Here is a 14,342-nt window from a genome sequence, read left to right on the forward strand (position 1 = left end):
TACTATCAAGTAAATAGAATGTGCTCTGAATTATAAGCCAAAATTCAGTTTTAACCACTGGCCAAAGAGCCATCTGTGACTCTGTGAATGAGTCCCAGGCAGGCCTAGGGATTCACTAAGTCATGGGGATGCACAGAGCTGTGCTTCAGGAACTTCTGAATGGGGTTTGATTTTTAATCAGCTCCATGTCCTGCAGGGAAATCTTGATTTTCTATTTTATTCAAGAAGCCACACTGAAATTTTTGTGAAATGAAAAAGAAGAAACAGAAAGTGAGGTTTAGGAATATATTAATTGAACAAAAGCTTTAATTCATGGAATCCTAATGTCAGTAAAGCCACTTGAGGGGCAGGCTGAGGTCATTTGCTCTAAGGTGTTTTCCTGTTGCATGGGTGTGACTTTAAACCATGGTGTGCTTGTAACTCCATGACATTGTTTGTTGCTATGAATTACTAAATGTATAAGGATGCTTGAACAGCATCTCTATGCGGGAGTGAAAATGAGCTATTAAAAACATTGAAAATATGAATGTCTGAAATTAGAATTAGTCACACTCTTTTTGGTTAGATTTGCAAGTCTCCCACTCAGAACTGTTAAATACTTTTAATTCTTTAGTTGTCCTTTAAATTATGTCTGTTTTGATGTAATTTTTCTAAGCCTTCATTATTCATTAATAATTTTGTTAGGGTTTAACATATTGAGGTGTTTGAATTTATTTAATACTTGTTTCCTTTACAGCTGTTGCTTCTGGTGACTGGCAGCTCTGCAGGTTTGTTTGCTTTGGCTTCTCAGCTCAGCAGTTTCAGTGATGAGAAGATGATGTGTACTCAGCAATTTGAAGAAGAGATTCACTTTTAGTGTCCTCATTTGGATGGCCAGAAATCCCAGTAACTTTATAAAGGTAGGCTCAAATATGTAGGCCTAGGGTGGTATTTGCCTTATTTAAATTTAAAGGGATTAACACTATACAAGCATTTCAGAAGCTTATTCTAGGAAACTCAAGAGAGCCTGGTGTGTTAATATAGGCATATTCTGAGGTTTTAACCTGTTTTTTTTTTGCTTTATAACTCGTAAGAATGTGAGTGGAAAAAGCTGAAAACCCCAGTACTCACCCCATTGCAGCAGATCCAATGGAATGGGATTCTGCAGGGAGGTGCCATGGTAACTGAAGTCACTGAGACAGTCGGTGCCAGTCTGTTTATTGGAGAGTGCTATATTTAGGCTTTGGTTTTCCCCAGGATGAACAGCAAATGGAAAGTTTGTTTGGTGGTCTCATTTCCTACCCTTTAGAACCCAGAAATGTGAGGTGACACAGAACACAGGATTGCTCTGCCTTTGCTACTCCACACGTGGAAGATTGGTCCCTGGAAACCAGGGCTGTCCTTTGGAGCACTTTCCCCCTCTTGCCAGGTCCTGTGGCATCCCTGCAGCAGCTGCACTGTCTGTGCTGTCCAGTGAATGATTCCCTGCCTGGCTGCAGGGAATTTAGCTCCTGGCACAAGTAGAGGACATTTGCTTTGTGACCTTCCAGCTGGGAAAATACCAGGAAAGTCTTTTCCACGGGAAACTCTGTGATTGGAATATGTAAGAAAAGTGGAAATGGAGTGAAGTGGGAGTTTATCCAACCTTTTCTCAGAAATGCTAAACAGAGCCATCATGCAGGCTGTGAAGTCTGGGCAGGGCAATAGATCCTGTTAGCAGTGATTTTTCACAAAAGCTGGTGGGCTTCTCCTTCTGCCTCTACAAGAACTTTTAAAACGCCAGAATAGGAGGTGAGATCTCAATACCAAGGATTCATTTTGCATGCTTTAATGCAGCTCTGTGTACCCTGATGCATGAACATAAATTAAAATTCAGTCCTTGCCCAAAGGTGCAGAGGGGCATTGCGGGGCAGTACTTGCTACTTTGCTCATTTAAAATTCAGCCACTCCTGGTCAGACTTCCTTTTTAAAACAAGATAGTGCTGCTTCCAGAAGGAAATTACCACTCTTGGAGCAGGGTTTGAAACACTTTATGAGTTAGATGAGCAAACCAGGGCCCATCAGAACTCTTTTAAACTACTGAGAAACTTGTGAAGTCACTGAACCAGCACAGCTTGGGTAGGAACCGCTCAGGTGTGAGATCAGCTCAGAACAGGAGACTGCCACTCTCTCCTGCAGGTTGGGAGACATGAAGAAGCACAGTGAGGAGAACCAGATAAATTGGAAGGAATGATTAAATCAGTAATAGGGGAAAAACTTTAACCAAGTGATTATCTAGATAAAAAGCTGGTCTCAAAAGACCCGAGGCTTGACACATGAAAAATTAATGGGAGAAAGCAGTAACAAATAGTTTTCTAGGAGTGATGTTGTGTTGGAGGGAGGATGGATAAGATATTTACCAAGCATTTAATTAGGTAATGTCCAACAGCATTATGAAGTAGGTGAATGTGTGGATTGATTAATGTGGTTAGGGATTTTGTAAATAAAAAATAACAAATTCAGCTAGAACAAAACAGAGTGATTGGGTAGGAAGATTTCATCACCTGTAAAAAATATTCTGGGTCAGAATATTGATAATAAATCTCATTACTGATGCTCATTTTCTACACTGATATTTATACTTTCCAGGCAAAAAAACCAAACTTAAGTTTGCAGTGCAATACCTTGTCAAAAGAACCCAAAGTCTATTTAATCTCAGAGAAATAGGAAGCTGTATCTAATAGATGCTTTATTTTCTTCTATTTGTTTTTTTTTTTTTGTGCAAGTTAACATAAACCAGAGCCATTTATCTGATTCTATCTATCAGATATAATTGAGTTGATGTTTCTGTGTTGTACTATGCATCTCTGCTTTGCAGGTTCAATTGAATTTTCAGTGTTTTACAGCCTTTTCCCAGTTCTCCAGTCTTCAGAGAACAAGGAAAACTTTGCAATAATGGTTTCACATTGAACTTGCAGACCTTAATAATAAATATTTTGGGTTGATATTACCTGAAATTACCAGTTAGATCATACTAGCAGTCAGCTGGTTTCTGTGCAGTGGAACTGTATGATTAGAGCTCACTGAATTTAAGGCTGCAAGGAGCTGGTGAGTGTTTGTACCTGTAATTTTCACTGCAGTGCAAGTGTGTTAATTGTTTTACATAGTGTAAGGAATAAAATGTTTCTTGGATGCAGTGCAGCTGCTGAGGAAGGTATAAAAAAGAATTAGGAACAGTTAATGTTCCTACTTTTAGTGAAACAAAGCAGATCAATCCCTGCAGGCATTGATAGCTACTTTATATAGTGGCACCTGCTACGTCAGGAGTCAAGGCTGTGGGAGTGAATTAAGCAATAAACAAGTCTCTGCATGTGACATTTCATTTCTGGATTGCTCTGGAAAATAATGTAGAAGCTGCTCACAAGTGCATTGATTCTGCTTGCTGGCTTGTGCAGTGACCTATTTCATAGCAACACTGGTACACAAAGTTTCTGGACCTCATCCTGCATAGCACACAATCCAAAGCAGATGTTTTTTTTCCTCTTAACTACCCCAGAAGAAAGTAGATCCTTTTAGATAATATGCAGTAACTGCTGGGTTAAATCTCAATTGTTTTAGATAATATGGATAGCTCAGTGAGTCTGTGTGTAATATCTGAACATACAGAACAAACACATTCTCCTCTACTCTTGCAATAATTGAAGAAATTTGCAGCCTTGGCTCTTTGTCTGCCATCTTCCAAGGTGCTTGACATCTTGAATTTAGTTGCTGGTTATAGATTTTTTTTTCCCCCTGTGCTGCCCCCCTTAGTCACATGTGAGGCTAACATCTGTCCTAGAGACAGAATTCCAGCCAGAGATGGACAGAGTGAAAATGGAGAAGAGTCTTGAGTCACAAGAGTAAGTTCACTTCAGTAAACAACTGAGCAAGCAACATAAAATAATTTTCTTTCACAACTGCACACGCCCGCATTTTTGGCTGTGCCAAAAGTCACTGCTGGGTCTTGGTCCTAATTCATTGCTGGGATACTGAGTTTTGGGGGTTTGTGGACTTGGCCAATGTGCTGTTAACATCTGCATGAGAACCACAGGGTCACCAGCCTTCAGGGGGCTGCAGTGCTCCAGGCTCCTGCCTCTGCTTTCATCAGGACCTCTCGTTCTGAGCTGTCTGTGCTGGGTCATTGCTCTGTTTCTGAGTTTGCGAGAGATCCCTGTTTTCTACGGTACAGAGCAAAGGGTGCAGGGCTTTTGTGCTTTGAAATGCTGCTGGAATTTTGGAGCCCAGATGAAAGCTTTTAATATCTCCCAAGATACAAAGCTCCTGTTCATGCTATTGAAAAATCTTCTGTTAAGAGCAGCTGTTAGTAACGGGCATCACTTCTCTGCAGTACCTCAAAGCACATTAGCAAGTAATTAGAAAAATTGTTGCAGGATTCAAGAAAAAAAAGGCTACTGGTACAGTAGTTGGACATGTGTCACAATAGGAGATCTCTTTGTCCATCTGCTCTGGTGTGACAAGAAAATGTATTTTAAATTATATGTGCTGTGGCAGCACTGGATGTCAAAGTGTTTAAAAACACATTAACGGTCTCTTAGATGTGACATATTTAGCAGGAATTAATAATAATAAAAACTTGGATTTAATGATTTTTAGACATCACATAAGGTGGCTGAATCAAGCGAGGAAACTCCTTAGAAGATAAGTTTTGTTTCACTTTTGAATGAGCTTTTTCCTTTGCTCTCCAGTCCTACCTTTTGTTATCAATTATTGCTGCCTTCCTGAACATGTGAGGAGCAGTGAAATCTATCAGGAATATCAGAAGGGAGGCACAATGCAGCTATCACACCAGCCACCACATCCATCACCATTTGTCTTCAGTGTTGAGCCTGAACACAACTTGTTCTCTCTCCAATACTGCTAAAAATTTTAACAGTATTTTACCTTGTAGCTAACTGATCAGTGTTCCATATCTCGTTTAATAAGGTAACCATTCTGTCCAAACTGCAGTAGTATTTTGCACTATGTGGAAAATCCTTATGAATATCCTTTGGTATTTATAGCATTAGCCATGAGTTGGTTTGATACTAGAAGAAACATAGTGTGTGATGCTCTGCTGTGACAGAAGCCATACCTATATTTGTTAAAATGTAATGTGTATTCCTCCAAAAGCATTTTGTTTCAGGAGGCTCATGTGCAGAAAGGCCAAGAGTTCTATCTGCAGCACGTGACATGAGCTAACTTCTGGTGACCCACAGCCCTTGTAGAAGGGGAAAGGTGCAGTGAAATATTGAATATGTTTCAGCAGCAGTGGGTCAGGATATTCAGACAGAATACAATCAGAGGATTAATCATGTTAATCTAATCTGTTCTTACACCTCAGCTCCCTGGGCATGCTGGTACCCCAGTAGCTTCTATTGCTGCCTGTCTTTGGCAGAGAGAGCACATCCACTTGGAAAAAAGTCTGCTGTAATTCCTTCTTCATTTTAGTCTCTTTACTTTGCCTTGGACATTATTGCCATCTCTCTTCACTAGGTGGATCAGTGGAGTGTATCCTTCAGTGCTGTTGCTTGGTTCATGCTTCCCTTGCAGAGTGCTCGTGTGGGCAATCACAGCTGGATGTGGGCTGGAGTTTTAAACCTGTTGCACATGCTGTGCAGCTCCCTGCAGGATCACCTGTGACTGAGTTCACACTGACCTGGCAGATGATAATGCCTGTCACATACTCAAATACAGAAATAGGTTTGGGGGAAAACAATGGGATGCTGGTGTAAATTTCCAGGAGACTAAATCTTGAAGTCAGCACTCCAGGAACAGATATGCAACACTTACTGCATTGGAAAAAAAAATTATAACTCTCAAACTCTCTATTTATAAACCTATTTACCTAAGTCTATATTTTGCTAGGAAATAATTCTAGGAAGTAAAAATAACTTTGGCATTGATTGAAGAGCAGCATTCCTGTAAGTAGGTTTTTTCTGGAGCAGAAGCTTGCTTGTGTTCATGGCTTTGGGTTGGGCAAGAAGCACAAGAGGAGATCCCCTCCTCAGTCAAGGTCTCGAGGGGAGATGTAAAACTACAACATGCAAGAGAATGATGTCCTGGGAGCTCAGAGGAAGGCTCATGAAGGATTTGAGGGGGAATTTCAAGGCATCCCATCCAGGTTAATGACAGCCTGCATGCCCATCCTGCCCCATGGACAACCTGCCTGCCCTGCCTGGGTGGATCTGGTAAAGTGCATCCCATTCCCTGTGGAGTCAGTGCTGGAGGAGGAAATCACTGCTGGAGATGGGCCAAGGTCTGCCTCCAAGTGTTTATGCATCTTCTCAGCTTTCGTTGTTTCTCTGGTGATTGCTTCCGTATATACAAAATCTGACAAATAATTGTAGTTTGAAGGGCGTGCTTAATGGAGGGCCATAAAAGTGATTCACAGGCAACTGTAAACTGAACTATTACACTAAAGGATAAAAAGCTTCCTTAATGAGCTGTACAAGACAGTTATCGATGTATTTATGAAAACATTTCCAAGTGCATGTTACCAGGGGAATTAAAAGATAAATATTTAAAGATCGGCTGACAGTTTTCACATGTAGCAAAACTCCAGTTCCTCTATTAGGCAGTAAGTTTATAAAAGGTATATATTTACATGATTTGTAACAAAAAAGAAACAAAACTTGCATTAAACCCTGATGTTTTTGTCTGTAATTGTGTTTTTCTATTCGGAAGAAGAGATGAAGCATGAAGAAAATAGGCGGATGAGATTCAGAATATTAATAAGGTAAACCAACATTTTTTTCCATCCAAATAATTTATTAGCATCCTGCCACAGAACTGTATTTAAGAGGATGAAACCTAACAACAGTTCAGAGTTTGATTAAATTTCTTTTCATCCTATCATTGCTGTACACAATTAGGTTATTCAAGTGTTATCCTTAAATGTTCACAATATGATTCATAGCCTTGTTCTTCACATCCCAGAGAGAGAAAAATTGGTCTGTGGGCATGAATCTGATTAATATATGGATCAATGCATGCCCTTTTAATGTTTATTATAGACATGCACTTTTAGTTTGGATAAATGATTATCTCATTCATTGTGTTACTTGCTCTTTTAGATGTGCTGTGTTATTGTCTGAGCAAAACTTTAGAAGCATTTTTAGCATTCAGGGCTGACTCTTGGTTTGGCACTACCTTGTCAGCTGAGATTACTTTTATTCTTGAATGGATTAATAATCAATAGGTGTTAAACAATAAGATTTTCCTTTGGATTACAGCTGCTGTGTTGTGCAGCTCTGACACAAAGAATGAAGATCTGGCTCATGCTTTCAAGCCAGCTTTAAAGTTTTTTCAGATGTACCTATTTCTTAGGTTTATTACACCAAAGGGCTAGCCCAGTGGCTGTGACTCCTTGAAAAGAAGGGGTGACAAGGTAGCCAGTCTATGCAAAACGTTGTCACAAGCCCTGACCCTACTCGGGGGAAAGCTACTGGCAGTGCTGAGCTGTGGTAGTAAGAGTGTTTCAGTCATGGGGGTCTCTTCTACAGCCTCAAGAAGGTTGTGGTGAAGCTCCAGGTGATGATACTCACCACATTATCACTTACAGAAACACCGAGTAGATAATTTGGCTAAAAGCATTGATTAACTTCATGGGTGCCAAGGAATCATTTAGTAGCCTCCACTAGGACTTGTGAATTTTTCAAAGTGTAGTGCATGTAATAGATTTTAAACTTTTTCTAACTTTCTGATGGAACATTAGGATTTGGGTTTCTTTTTTCCCCTTGATATTATTTGATTGCTTTAGATGTTGCTTTTGTGAGTGACTCTTCTATTCCACTTGCTCTGCTGGGATGCAGTTGTTGTAGTCCATGAGAGTCACCGGCCTTAGAATGAAAGGTGATTTGTGTATTCAGGATTCTGTGGAAAACTAGTGAGGATTGGTTTGTTTCTGTGTGAGGGATGGAGAGTAGAATCAGAATTCTAAACAATTAGTGATTGTGGTGGAAGCACAGGGACACACTCAAGCCTGGGAAAGATTTTCAGTCTGGCTCTGCACACCACGTGTCTGACTCCTTGGATGGAACAGCCTGTGTTAATTATGTCTTTAATCTCTCTTGTACCAAATTGCCAGTGGTTGAGAGAAAGAAACCCATTGATCAAAAGCAGAGTTTTCAAGCATAATAACAATTTGTAAACCCAGTACTTCTACAACAGCTGTTGCATCGTCTCCATTGCAAGCAGATTGTTGAGCATTTCAGAGCACAAGTCAGGCTTCATTTCAGTGGCTATTGGGAAGGCACTTATGGATTTGATTTCTTGGTACATATGCACAATGGATTGGATTTCTTGGTACATATGCACAACTAAAACTTGAAGCTTTTGATTTAAACACAGTTTATGGATTATGCACTTCAACCTGGGCAGCCTTCCTTCGTGCCCCTGTTGTAATGACACATCTGCTCTAGGAAGCTCCTGCTGCAGCTCTTTGCTCAGCTGAGGTGCCTGTTGAGATCAGCTGGTGGAGATGCCTTTGCTTCCATCTGGAGAACTGGGGAATTTTACATGCAGGGAGGCTCACAGCAACAAGTCTGCAGGTGAGAAGGGAAGAATTCCTGGATGACTCCCTGAGGCTGCCAAACTGTGTTACATCCCCTCTATTCACTGCTTTGCCTGGTGCCTTTGCACATTGTTACTGTCAGGGCACAGAGGACCCTGTGCTTCAGATACCTGGATAATATTAGACTCTCTTCCGTACTGATTTCAGAAAATACAGTGTGTGCATTTTTTAGCAGGTTCAGCCACATCTTAACTCAAAATTTGCCCTGTGGGAAGGAGTTTGTTACCCTGCAGCTACTCAAAATGTCATAGACAGCAGTATTTGCCCCACCAAGGTAATCCTTGTTTTCTTCCCGCAGGCTGGAGCAACGTGCTGCCCATGGGGCAGAGCTTGTACAGTGCTGGGACTCCAGCTTAAACCTGCACAGAGCATTCCATTCCCTGAGCAGCCCCCAGCCTTAGCTGAGGATACACAACACGGGGATGCACTCAGGTTTATGTGGTTCCCAAATCACCCAGGGCAGCTGCTCTGTTACCGGAGGCACACACAGACAGGCAGATCTCCCCGGCAGAGCAGTTACCCTGGCAACTATCACACGAGATTTTCCTTGCTAGGAGCGAACACAGGAGCTAAATCTGACATGTGCTACATCACACACAGTGAATTCCTTGGATGGAAGCACGTGGTGGCAGGAGAGCTGACACCTTTTGCAGTGTGATGTGCAGGCACAGAATTTGGGGTAATTGGGAGTGGGGCTGGCCCAGCCTCATCCCCAGTGGGCCCAGCTGTGAGAAGCAGGTGAGCAGCACTGACAGCAATGAGCCATGGAGTGCCCAGGTGCTCTGAGCAACCACCAAAGGGAGCAGAGGGCACACGGTGCAGGGCATGAACATGAGGGGATAAAAGGCTGGGCTGAAGAACAAGGAGAGCAGACCCTTACAGCTCTCTGAAGTGATGTTACTCTGTGTGGGCAGACACCTGAAGCCTTCTGAAGAGGTCTGGTGTTACTGTGTTTGGGCTGAAGCTTTCTGAAATTGTGTGGTGATACTCTGTATCATGGCCATCTCAACTGTGACAGTGATGGGGTGAGTCTGTGCCAACAGCAGTGCTGTGCTCAGAGTTTAGGTTCATTAGAGTGTTGCCTAAAACTGATCTGTTTATGTATTAAATGCATAAACCAGCATTTTTCCTAGAGGAGTTCAATGAGGGTGAACATAAGTTAAGCCCTCTTGTCTACACCCCTTTAGTCAAAGATGCCTTTATTGAACTTTACAATAAGACATTACAGTTCCCGGAGAATCCTCTTAAAACTTGGATGTGGGGGTTGGATTTGTTCAAGTTGCTGACTTTTTTTAAGACCTCACATAAGCAGAAGAGCATGTGCACATTGTGAGTTTTCAAAACACCCTGAATAGTGTGCAGTAATATCTTGCACTTTTCCCCCTTCCTTCTCCTCTCCAGTCTGGGGCAGCTGTAGCTCCCAGGAGCATGAATGGTGGTTTGAGGTGGGCAAGGACTTGATTAGCGCTGACAGATGGCACAACCACAGCTCTTGGGACCTGACCTCCTCTGAAGGGCTTTGTTGGGTGTGCCTGCTCCTTACCACTGCCTCTCATGCTCCGTGGCATAACCAATCCCCCTTCCTGAGGGTCTCAGGATTCACAGTTCTGTTGTTTGAGTGCTGATTTTAGAAAACATCAGTTAGACTTGTTGACAGACATGATCAGTGAGACCTGGGGAGGAGAATCATTAAAAAGTACAATTCTGTAATAATCTGAAGGGCTTTTTCTGATGTAGATATTTTTTAGCAGCAGAAAATTTAAAGAGTGAATGTTTACCAGTGTCAGTTTTGCTAAGTCAACCCTCAAGTGCAGGGGTTTGGATGCATGTGTTCCTTTGAGTTCCAGGTGTTCCTTGATCCTTAGAGCTATTAATGATTGTAAATACCTGATACAGATTTCAGTGAGCCATGGACATGGCAAAGATTTTTCTTTCTTAATATCTTTCATCCTTTTAATATTCTAATCACCTTCTTTGTTCTTCCTAGTACCTGAATGTCATCCTAATTATTCTCTGTGGATTTCTACCACATTTGATATTTGTTATCAGTATTGGTAGCTCCATTGCTTTCAGCAGATGGAGAGCTCACCTAGAAAAGGCTGCAGAGAGGAGTCAGTGTCTAACAGAGCCAGATTCACACTTGGGTTTATACCAGTTAGATCAGCAGAGCTGGGCAGCAATGGAGTTTTACCAAGAAATTGGGAAGGTTGAGGCTAAAATCAGAGATGCTCAAAGTAGATGATCAAAAATCAGAGATGCTCAAAGATGCTCGAAATCTCTACATCTTCCATGAGAAGGTAGAGCTAGGAGAGGGATTATTAGCTGACTTTTTTTGCTGAAGATCTCAGGAGTGGGGTTGCCTGTATAAGGAATGCTGATGAGAATAGAACAAGGAATGCTGATGTTGGGTAGTTCTTAGTTGGTTGGTTTCTTTTAATAGAAGTTTGAAAAAGGTTCCCCAAAGAACAAGAAGACTCAAAAGGTATTTATTTTGCTTTGTAGTTATTTTTAAATTATTTGTCTTCAAGGGGAATCTAATTCAGGAAAAGATAACCCAAGAGATTTTGCATTTTTCATTTAATGAGAACACCTTCTCGTGTGCTTTTAAAGTGCTGTTGGCTTTGTTCTCCTCAGGAATCACATCTAGAAGCAGCAGCAAGGTGTGATCACCTGGTGGTGTGATGTTGTCATATTGTGTTTTTTGTCCTCGCACAGGCTGCTCTACCCCAGCTTGGTATAATCCCTGATGAAGAATTCTAGCTGCTGCTAGAATGGGAGGAAGAAGTTGTTGGGTTGGGTGGAAGTTTCTGAAGCCTGTGACATCACTGGATAGCTAATATGCTGATTTCATAATAAAACACTGATGATAAGGCCAGAAAGTACCTTTTGCATTGATGCCTGTGCTTCCTCTGCCTTCTTCAAGGAAACACTGAGACAAATCTATAGACAAATGAAAAGCACTGAGGGAAGGCTTCTTGTTGTGTAAATTCATTTTTACCAGACAAGGGGAACATGTCAGATGCTTTGCAGAGCATCTCTGGATGTGGACGGGGTTGCTCAAATGCAGCATGATCAGGGCTGTTGCTTCCTGCTGTAATGAGCAGACTCAAAACTTCAAAAGGAGATTTCTGGCTGTGCTGTGCTGTGTGTGCTCACAAGGCCTGTCAGTCTGTCATTCCCATTTGATTTAGAATGATGAAAGCAGAAGCAAAATCAAACTCGGTGAAGTGAGCTTGGTTTGATGGGATTATAACTCCCAGTGCTCTGGGGAAGGAGTGATGATGCCCATGGTGTGATACAGCGCTGTCAGATCTCACATGACAATGGGCAGGGGCCTCAGCACTGCCTCTAAATATGGGCAAGAGCATTGCAACTGGAGCCTAACTCTGAGCTTGCTGCCTTTGGAGCTGTGCAGTTCTTGGATTTTTGCATGAACATATTAAAATGAGGTATATTATCTTTTTAAGACCTAATCCTTTATTTGTAGTAAAGTACAAACTGCATCCCAGAAACCTCATTCAGTTTTCCAGCTGTCAGTGGAAGGAGCTTTGTGCCACAAGGTTTTTTCCCAGCTCAATTGGTTTTATTAGATATGTCCCCTCCTCTGAAGACTTCTCTTATTCCTGAAGTGCTGGGCTAAAAGTGCTCCTGCTCCATCACTTTGCACAAGTCTGTGTGCTGTCATACTGGAGAGAGCAGAATCCTCTGCTGTGGATCTGTGAAAGTGCTGTGAATGCATTGTGGTGGAGAACATCCACTCAGTTATACAGAGCATCTTCCACAATTCCTGCAGAGGGAACAGCAGAACTGACAACCAGAAATACAGTCAGAAAATAGCACAAGGCATTTGCTCAGTACAGTACAGGGGTTTTAGTCCTGTGCACTGAAAAACAATGACAAACAACATGCTTGCTGCTGTACTAATAGGTTTTATTTCACTACAACTCCTACATCACATTTTTCAGCTTGTCATCCTTCTTCTGTACTAATCCCTGCTGTAAGGTTTGTTCACATCTTCCCCATGCTCTGTCCTTGCTGATAAATTTCCTAGGAAATGAAACAGGATAGAAATGCTGGGGTGGTACTAACAAGGCAGTACAGGCTTCTTCAGTGAGGAGGAATGATGTTGTGATTCTTGTCTTATTTGATGTCTAGATTTTGAAATCCTAGCAACCACCCTGGGTGTAAAATTTGAAGTTCCTGCATGAAATTTGTTAAGGTATTTTCTGTTTTTTTTTAGTCTGAGTTTGTGTGTTTGTATGTTATATGCTTCTGTGATCTTTATTTTTAACATATAGTTCCTACTTAACCTGCATTGGAGAGCTAACAACCAGATTTAGCTCTATAGATAGTGTGAACCCAACTGTTCAGGCACAATCTTTCTTCCTTTAATTTATCATCATTTTCCCACCACTTTGAACTATTAATTCTGCTCTCTGTGCCATTCCATGGGCAGTGTTGAAAATGTGTGACAGTCTGGTTTTCTCTGCAAGGCTGAATGAAGTCATTTTAACTTATCTCTTTTGATGATCTAAGATTGATATTAATGATGGGAGACTGAGGAATTCTTTACAATGTAGCCCTCTCCTAAATGTCTTGTTTTCTAGACTAAAATCAGAATATGTCAGGAACTTCCCCTACAGGAAGATCTCCAGCAGCACATACACTGTTGGTGCTGCAATGCCTGGCTGCTTTAATTTCTACACACCAACAGAAGTCTGGCAAGTGAAACTGCATTTGTTAGATCATCTGATATTCAAATAGAGGATGATGGAAACAAAACATTGTGGAAATGTAGCTCAGGAAAACTTTTGTTTCTCCCAGAGCAATGATTTTTGTCTTTACATAAGAATATAAAACAGCTGAGGTTTAGGACAGCTCACTTTCTAAATAATGACACAGCTACCAGGAACATTTTTTCTTTTATTTTAAAAGCTGCCATTATTTACTCGTTCTTTATGTGTGTTAGTTATTTTGGTGGCCGCCTTAGCCTGTTCTGTATTGCAGGTTTTAGTTGTAGTTCAATTTTGTGGAAATAAAAAAGATTTCTCTGCCATAAAAATACAGTATTACCTCAGACAACTGGATTAATTTTCACTTTGGCACAAGCATAATTCATGAACAGGCACTTAATAAATTCAAAAATAACTGAACATGAAGGCTTAATATTTGGTTTTCACCAGGTGCTTGAATGCTGAAGCATTCAAATAAAATGAACACATAACTTTAGTAATAATGCCTGGGAAATTCAGGTAATTAATTTTTTTCCCACTTTACCATAGTTATAACTGGCAGTGATTTCCATTTCACACTTTGCTTTAAGAATGACTTTTAAAACAGCAGGTGTCTGTTCCATGGGACCTTTTCCCTCTGTTTATACTTGTCCTTTAAGTGTATAAAGTGGTCTGATGTAGATGACAGCTTTTGGACTTTGCCCCAAATAACAAGCAGGATAAGCTATTTTAGTTTTCTTCCTGCAGTTACCATATGAATTAGATCTCCTTATTTTCTTCACACTAGATCCCTTGGCTTTCACTTTTTGGTGAATCTGCATTTCTGTGTCTGTGTCTGCCAAGGAACAGATTGCTTTTCTTCAAATCATCATTGGGTTTTTTTGTGTAAAAAGGAAAAAAAAAAAGTTAAAAATCATTTTAATGAATTGTAGCTGAAGATGTATAAATTACTTGAAAAAATGGCATGCTAAGGAGTTACTGTAATTAACAGAGGCCCTGATCCTGTAGGAATTATTGTGTGGATACTTTGCTTTATGGAG

The 14,342-nt window shown here is 41.0% G+C and overlaps 1 long non-coding RNA gene across 2 annotated transcripts; it reads left to right on the forward strand.

Moving 5' to 3' along the window:
* The first annotated feature begins 5,319 nt into the window (after window positions 1–5,319).
* LOC137480381 (uncharacterized) lies at window positions 5,320–11,992 on the forward strand. 2 transcript variants are annotated; one of them, XR_011002860.1, is made up of 6 exons: window positions 5,320–5,444; window positions 6,450–6,733; window positions 8,418–8,546; window positions 9,124–9,168; window positions 9,971–10,095; window positions 11,204–11,992. It is a non-coding gene; the product is annotated as an uncharacterized lncRNA (long non-coding RNA). The 2 variants fall into 2 exon arrangements; XR_011002861.1 differs by lacking the exon at window positions 9,124–9,168.
* The last annotated feature ends 2,350 nt before the right edge of the window (window positions 11,993–14,342 follow it).

This window comes from Anomalospiza imberbis, chromosome 11 (assembly GCF_031753505.1).
Source record: "Anomalospiza imberbis isolate Cuckoo-Finch-1a 21T00152 chromosome 11, ASM3175350v1, whole genome shotgun sequence".
NCBI lineage: Eukaryota > Metazoa > Chordata > Aves > Passeriformes > Viduidae > Anomalospiza > Anomalospiza imberbis.